Source organism: Lissotriton helveticus, chromosome 1_1, assembly GCF_964261635.1.
Source record: "Lissotriton helveticus chromosome 1_1, aLisHel1.1, whole genome shotgun sequence".
NCBI classification, from domain to species: domain Eukaryota; kingdom Metazoa; phylum Chordata; class Amphibia; order Caudata; family Salamandridae; genus Lissotriton; species Lissotriton helveticus.
In genome coordinates, this window is record NC_136057.1 from 1,494,306,350 (window position 1) to 1,494,313,995 (window position 7,646).

Consider the following 7,646-nt stretch of genomic DNA (forward strand, 5'->3'; position numbering starts at 1 on the left):
CATTGTTGATCGCTTTGCGGAATATTTCCGTGTGGTATATGCTCCCGTGTCTGTAAGGGATGTTGCCGACTCCCGCCTTCTTCTGCGTGATATCACTTTGCCCTGTGTCACCGACTTGGACCGTATTGCTTTGGACTCCCCTTTTACGAATGATGAGATAGCCACTGCAGTTCGTTCGCTCCGTTCGGGCAAAGCATTGGGCCCGAACGGTTTGCCTATTGAGTTGTACAAGTTGCGCCCCGATAAGGTGGCGCCGTATCTTCGCGCCATGTTTCTAGAATCTCGTGAGCGGAACATACTTCCTTATGATCAGCGTCTGGCGACAATCGTCGTCATCCCCAAAGAGGGTAAACCGCGTGACCTCTGTTCCTCGTATAGGCCCATATCCCTGTTAAATGTTGAACCTAAGGTTTTGGCTAAACTTTTGGCGACCCGTCTCCTTTCGGTTCTCGGGGATTTGGTCCATCCGGATCAATCTGGCTTTATCCCGCATCGAAACACTGCTCTGAATTTACGTCGCCTCCACGGCGTGCTGGCGAGGGCGGGGCTTTTGACTGAACCGGCCATTTTGGCGTCCCTGGATGCCTCCATGGCCTTTGACACTGTGGAGTGGCCCTATTTGTGGGCGACTCTTGAGAAATTCGGATTCGGGTGCGAGTTTATTAGCTGGGTTAGACTATTGTACGCGGAACCTCTGGCACAAGTTGTAGTGAACGGTAGAGTGTCGGCTCCCTTCTCCTTGGGCAGGGGTACCCGTCAGGGTTGCCCCTTGTCCCCTCTGTTGTTTGCGCTCGCTCTTGAACCGTTGGCGGCCTGGCTCCGTTGGGAACCATCCCTTAAAGGGATTCGTTGGGCCCCGGACTTCGAAGACCGCGTCTCGCTTTATGCGGACGACATCCTCTTGTATCTTACTTCCCCTCGCAAGTCTTTATCTGTTTTATTTGACGTTCTTGCGTCCTTTGGCGCTAACTCAGGCCTCGTCATCAACTGGTCTAAGTCCTGTGTATACGTTTTATCTGGTATCTTGCCTCCGTTGCCGAGTAGACTTCCTCTTCAGGTGGTCCGGGATGGCTTCAAATACTTGGGGGTTTTTGTTACCTTGGACCCGTCCCTTCGTTTTGATCGTAATCTCCTTCCCCCGTTGCTTAGGCTCCGTTTGGACGTTGCCCGTTGGCGCAAACTTCCCTTGTCTCCCCTGGGTCGGGCGGCCCTGTTTAAGATGATGTCACTACCGCGGTTTCTCTACGCTCTCCAGAATTATTACGATCCTATCCCTAAGGCCTATTTTCGGGAGATTGAGAGCCTTCAGAGGCAACTTATTTGGGATGGGCGACCGCGCATTGCTCTCGCGAAACTTTCCATCCCGTGGTATGATGGGGGCATGGCGCTCCCCGATGTTAAGAGATACTACTGGGCTTCCCATCTGTCCGCTATTAATCACGCTATGTTCTCGCCAGGTCGTAATCCGGCGTTTGAGATGGATAAACTTCAGCTTCCGGGAGGTGACTTTAACAGAGTGCTCTATTCTCGCTCCGCTGGGCGCCATCTTGTGGGACCTACTTTGATTGCTTTGTCGGTGTGGCGTGCCGCCAATGTGAGCCTGGGCTGGGAGGATCGCTTGACGTTGGCGACGCCGCTTTATGCTTCAGAACGTCTGGGCGGTCTTTGGTCTTCCAAGGGTTTTGACCGTTGGGACTTGATTGGGATCTCTAAGGTGGGGGATGTGTACTCTAAGGGTTCTGTGCGCCCGTTTCAGGCCCTCCAGGCTGACTACGGCCTGAGTGGTCGGGAATTCTTTCGTTATTTACAGGTCAGGCACGCTTTGGTTTCGGTATTTGCTCCTGGTGAGATTCCGCCTGACTCTTCCCCCCTTGAAGACCGTATCCTTGACGAACATCTTCCTGATAGCACTATCTCCCTGATTTATAAAAAGTTGATTAACAATCGGACTGACTTATTGGCCCGACTTCGAGAACAGTGGGTGGGAGATGGGTTGGAACTTGATGATGAGGATTGGCAGTCGGCCCTCTCCTCCCCGAAGGAGGTGGCTATCCCGGCTCGACTCCGTCTGGTCCAATTGAAGATCCTTCATCGGGTGTACGTGACGGGACCGCGACTGATGGTGATGGGCTTTTCCTCCGATGGATTGTGTAAGCGTGGATGTGGTTTGCGTGCTACTTTCCTGCATATTCTTTGGGAGTGCCCGAGGGTGGCTGCTTATTGGGTGGCTGTGCTTGATCTGATGACTGTGGTGACGGGGATGTCCTTGCGTCCGGAACCTCGTCGCTGTCTTTTGAATGTTTGGGAGCCCACTGACTATTCGGTGGCACAGACTAGATGGGCCACCCTGGGCTATATGATTGCGAAGCGAGATATTGCGCAACTCTGGGGGGCCTCCAGGCCCCCTGCCCTCTCGCAATGGGAGGATAACATGGATTGGTCCATGTTCCGTGAGAAAACTGTCTATGTGGCCAGGGGCAGACCCAGGGCATGGGTGAAGGTGTGGGGTCAATGGAATGAATACCGTGGCGACATTTGTACTCCTCCCCTTGTGGACACTATCGAGCTTACCCTGTCTCCTTAGGCTAGCGTTCTCGGAATCTTCATATGGGGACTGAGCTGGTGTTTCCGGCTCCCCCCCCTTCTTCCTGATCTCTGCGCCCCTCCCCCTCCCCCCCTCCGAACTCCTTGGTGCTTAGAATTTTGCTACTGTACTTCCGTTGCTGTCCCCCCCTTGCGTCCCTTGGGCTGACCTTCAGTGATACACTCTCGCCTTTTTGTATGTTTGTTCTTCTAAATACATAAAACCTGTTTTTTGCTCTGTATATAATGTGGAGTATTGCATTGTTGATTGACTGTTACCTCTGCGGGCATATATGATATGTGTCTACTCCTTTTTAGCGGCTGGCCCGTGTGGTTGTAGGCCCATCCTTGTACCTTCTTGCTTGCTCAAATAAAGGTTTTAAAAAAATAAAAAAAATAAAAAAAAAATAATGCCTTTGTAGAATTGAAAGAATTCATCAGCACTGATTTGGAAAGCGGCATCTTCTGCCCCATCAGTGATTATCCTGGCAATTTTCTTTTTGTATTTTTTAAACATTGCCTGATATTCTTTGTAACTGCATAATTTTTCTTGTGTGTCCGATTGAGCCTTCCATTTTTCTTGTCCTTCTTTGGTATCTTGTTTTCTACTGAGGCATTCCGGTGCTCATCTGGAGCAGAGTTCAAAGGCTTATTATTGAGTTCACTTGCTAGTTTAGGACTTATATCAGTGGCGTTTTCTGAGATATAAGTCACTATCTCATCCATCAGACCCATAGCAGCATAGTGTTGCTTTATGTTTTTGGTGTACTTCTCAACTTCTGTGATTCTATCCTCCAGCTCTTCAAAGTTTTTCATTTTTTGCGCACGTTTTGGATTGATAAAGTCTTTGCGTTTGTCTGTTGTTACTTCCAGTGTAACCTCTGGTCATCGCAAGAGTCATTCTCAGAAACAATTGATGCTTGCAGTACATCCTTTGTCGATTTTTTACTTTTATCTCGTCTATCTCTTCTTTTTTCTGAAATGTATTTTCTTTTTTTATTGTCAAAATGCAGAACCATCAGTGCATTAATATTTCTCTTGTTCTCATACACTTTTTCCAATTCTGCTAAAAGCAGTATTTCTTCCTGTGACTATACTTTTGATGGTTTGCTGCTTGCTAGAGCTGCTTGTCTAGCCTCATTTTGCGCTCTCGGAGCATGCCGACCATGTTATGAAACTCCAATCTTTGTTCCAAATCTGAGGTCACAGAAGCTGCACAGAAATTGCAGCTCTCCTTTTTGAGGTCTTCCTTCACATTTGGCATAATGGCATGTAATATTGTGGTATTCGGCTTCTTTGTCACATTTTGTGCAATAAGTTTTGAGCTAGAAGCCTTTATGCTTTTTAGAGCCATGGTTTCTTAGTTCTTCAAAAGTTTCCAATATGTCTCCACATAAGTCACTTTTATATTTGTAGTTTGGGTATATTCAATATGTGACTTTCTTTGTGTAATCACTTTTCTTTGTATTCAATTCTTTGCTGACCTCGTACACTCAGGTAAATTTCGAAGTTGGTTGAAACAATGTCAGTCTTGGCTGAGGAGGCCACAAACTTGATGTTTTTTTTTAGGTCTTCTGTTGTGTCTTCGTCTGCTATGGAGGTTGAACTAGGCGCTATATTGTGATCCTAATCGTTGTTGCTTGTTGCATTGTTTGAAGCGGGTTCTCGGTTGTCAAATTCGGTGAGGAGGTTAATGATTTCTGGAAAAGACAGCACCTGCTTACGCCATCCTAACGGTGTTTTTAAGCTCCAGGAACTATCCCATCTGGAATTGTGTTTGTTTGCTTCGCTATTTCTTACTAACACACTCGCCACCATGATAGAACCTTGTTTGGCATGTCTCCCTAGACTTCTATAAGCAAAGTTTAACATTATAGAGGCAGTTACCGGAGGGACCCCTGGGAGGTAAATGCCACTACAACTGAGAATAGGTTAAGAGAGTCATAGTTACTTCTGCCCGTTACCCTCGCTTCATTGAATTTCTTCACTGTGACATTCAGAGAACTGGGCAGAAATCATATTGCGTCAACACCCGCCTCAGGCCTTCATGATGTAAATGTAAATGTAAATGTATAGGCATTTATATAGCGCACTACTTACCCGTAGGGTCCCAAGGCGCTTCGACCGCTGCGAAACCCTTCCTGGCTTCCCTGAGAGATGGTCCCTTAATGGGTATCTCCAGGGTGAGACCAGGCATCCCCGGCGGTCTGGTGGGGCCGTTAGTGAAGATGAGGCAAGCTAATGCCCAGAGTTGCCGAGTGTGATCGCTGATCAGAGTGGGCACCGAGGCGAGAGAATTATCGAGTTCGCTGACCCTGGTCCAGAAACCTGCCGCGCCGGGAATCGAACCCTGGTCCCGGGCCGTCCTCTGCTCTCGGGTCTGCTCTCGGGTCTGCTGCCTCTAACCAGTGAGCCACACTACTTCACATGATGCTTTGTTTTAACTAAACAGTTGGATTCCCCTGGTCCGTACCAGTTCTAAGTCGTCTGCTAGGTGCCAGCCAAGGCAGAACGCTGGTCCCGTGCCCCTGCTGCGGATTTGGGTACGGCCTGGCACAAGATTTACACCATCTCCCCCGGATTTTCAAGGACCAGCGAGAGCTCACCGGGCACTGCCGGAACTGCAACACTTTCCAAGGCTCGGGCCCCTCTCTCAGGGCGAGCCCATTCCAGGGTGCCTTGCCCTTCACAAAGAAAAGAGAACTCTCCCCGGGGCTCCCGCCGTCTTTTTCGGGATTGTTTGCGTTACTGCATTGGATGCCACCAGGGCGCCCATCTATGCCACTCCATGGTTCGGGGATTTGAACCCGACTCCCTTTCGGTCGGCTGAGGGCAACGGAGGCCATTGCCCGCCCCTTCCGAATGGCGCACGCCCATCTCTTCGGACCGACTGACCCATGTTCAACTGCTGTTCACATGGAACCCTTCTCCGCTTCGGCCTTCAAAGTTCTTGTTTGCATATTTGCATGGGCTGGGTATGGGCCCGACACTCCAGCGTCATCCATTTTCAGGGCTAATTTAATCGACAGGTGAGTTGTTACACACTCCACTGCAGATTCCGATTTCCATGGCCACTGTCTTGCTGTCTATATCAAACAACACCTTTTCTGGGATCTGATGAGCGTCAGCATCGGGCGCCTTAACCTGGCATTCGGTACATCCTGCAGCGCCAGTTCTGCTTACCAAAAGTGGCTCACTAGGCACTTGCATTCCATGCCCGGGTCCACGCCAGCAACACGGGCTTCTTACCCATTTAAAGTTTGGGATCGTTTTGGCCCCAGGACCTCTCTTCATTTGTTTCACCAGATAAAAACGGGGGCTCAGAGTGCCAGCTATCCTGAGGTAAACTTCGGAGGGAACCAGCTATTAGATGGTTTGATTAGTCTTTTGCCCCTATACCCAGGTCAGATGACCGATTTGCACATCAGGACAGCTTCAGACCTCCACCAGAGTTTCCTCAAGCTTCGCCCTGCCCAGGCATAGTTCACCATCTTTCGGGTCCTATAGTGCACATTCATGCTCCACCTCCCCTGCAAAGTGAGCGAGACGGGCCAGTGGTGCACCCGCAGTGGAAGCACAGTGGGATCTCACCTCAGCCGGTGCGCACCGGCCCTCACCCTCATTGTGCCACAAGGTTTCGCTTGGCCCGCCAACTCACGCACATGTTAGACTCCTTGGTCCATGTTTCAAAATGGACGGTGGGTAACCGACATTGCCCCAGACCCCAGGTGCCCGGCGTGGGCCTCCCTGCACGGCAGCACGATGCGGTCAGGGCACACTGAGCACAGTCTGCCCCAGTTGACAGTTGCACCAAGAGCATGGGGCCTGTTCCCCCCTTCCCCACCCTGGCGCGCCCCGAGGGGTGGGCGGGAGCGGGAACCCGGGGGAGGGCACGGAGGCCATCAAATCTCCCTTGGCCCCCCAGGCAGCATCTTTGTAAAGATGGCAAAGATGCTGCCTGGGGGGCTGTAACACCCTCTGCCCTAGAGGAGGGCCACCTGCCACTCGGAAGCCTTCACAGCCGACCCGGAGCCAGTTGAGTTGCACTGTCGTGGAGGAAATGCACCCTGAGGGGGCCATGAGGGCCCAGGTACCGGTCCCGTGGAGGGGATCTGGCCTCCCGGGCCACCAACTTTCTTGCCGTGTTGAATCCTCTGGGTGGACTGCACAGACCCCACCTGTTTACCTCTCAACAGATTCATGCCCTCTTAAAATCTCTTTTCAAAGTACTTTTCAAATTTCCTGTAGGGTACTTGTTGGCTATTGGTCTTGCACCCGTCTTTCCACCCGCTTTGGACTGCATTCCCAAGCAACCTGACTCCGAGAAGATTCGATCCCGGTGGCTGCTACAGGCCTAACACCGTCCAGGGGTGAGCCTTGATCAAAAGGATTTGGGCCTCCTGAGCGACACCGGGGAGTTAGTCTTCTGTACGCCACATTTCCTGCCACGCTGCCGGGCATGGATTCAGCGCTGGGCTCTTCCCTCTTCACTTTCCCTTACTGAGGAAATCCTGGTTAGGTTATTTTTCTCCGCTTAGGAATATGCCTAAATTCGCCACGTCTGTTCTGGGCCGGGTCGCCACGTCTGATCTGAGGTCGTAGTCGGAAAAATAACTGAAGCGTTGGGGGAGCCGGGGAAGGCCGGCCCTTGCCAGAGAAGTGGCCTGGGATCCCTGCAGCATGTTCGTTCTTTTCCCAGATTGGATCTGGAGGGGGTTCGCTCTCCCGGGAAGCTAGCCATGGAGGTGGGCGCCCAAGGCATGTGCGAGCGGGTAGCTGGTGGGACACCACAGACAGCCAGCATGGCACTGGAATGGACCTGGGTAGACCGGTCACTGGCCCCCCTCCCCGCCAAGGCAGGGAAGCGGTGCTAGGTGTGCCAGCAACGTACATCCGCGACACGGGCGATCAGGGTGTCTGAGCTTGTGGGGGGACGAAGGGAAGCGGGCTGCAAGGTGCGTTTAAAGAGTTGATGATCAATGTGTCCTGCAATTCACACTAATTCCTGCAGCTAGCTGCATTTTTCATCGATGCACAAGCCGAGTGATCCACCGCCAAGAGTG

General features: G+C 51.4%; 2 pseudogenes; both read right to left on the reverse strand.

Annotated features, from left to right (window-relative positions):
- Nucleotides 1–5,088: 5,088 nt before the first annotated feature.
- LOC144778471 (28S ribosomal RNA) lies at nucleotides 5,089–7,143 on the reverse strand (annotated as a pseudogene).
- A 371-nt stretch (nucleotides 7,144–7,514) lies between these two features.
- On the reverse strand, nucleotides 7,515–7,646 carry LOC144779882 (5.8S ribosomal RNA; annotated as a pseudogene).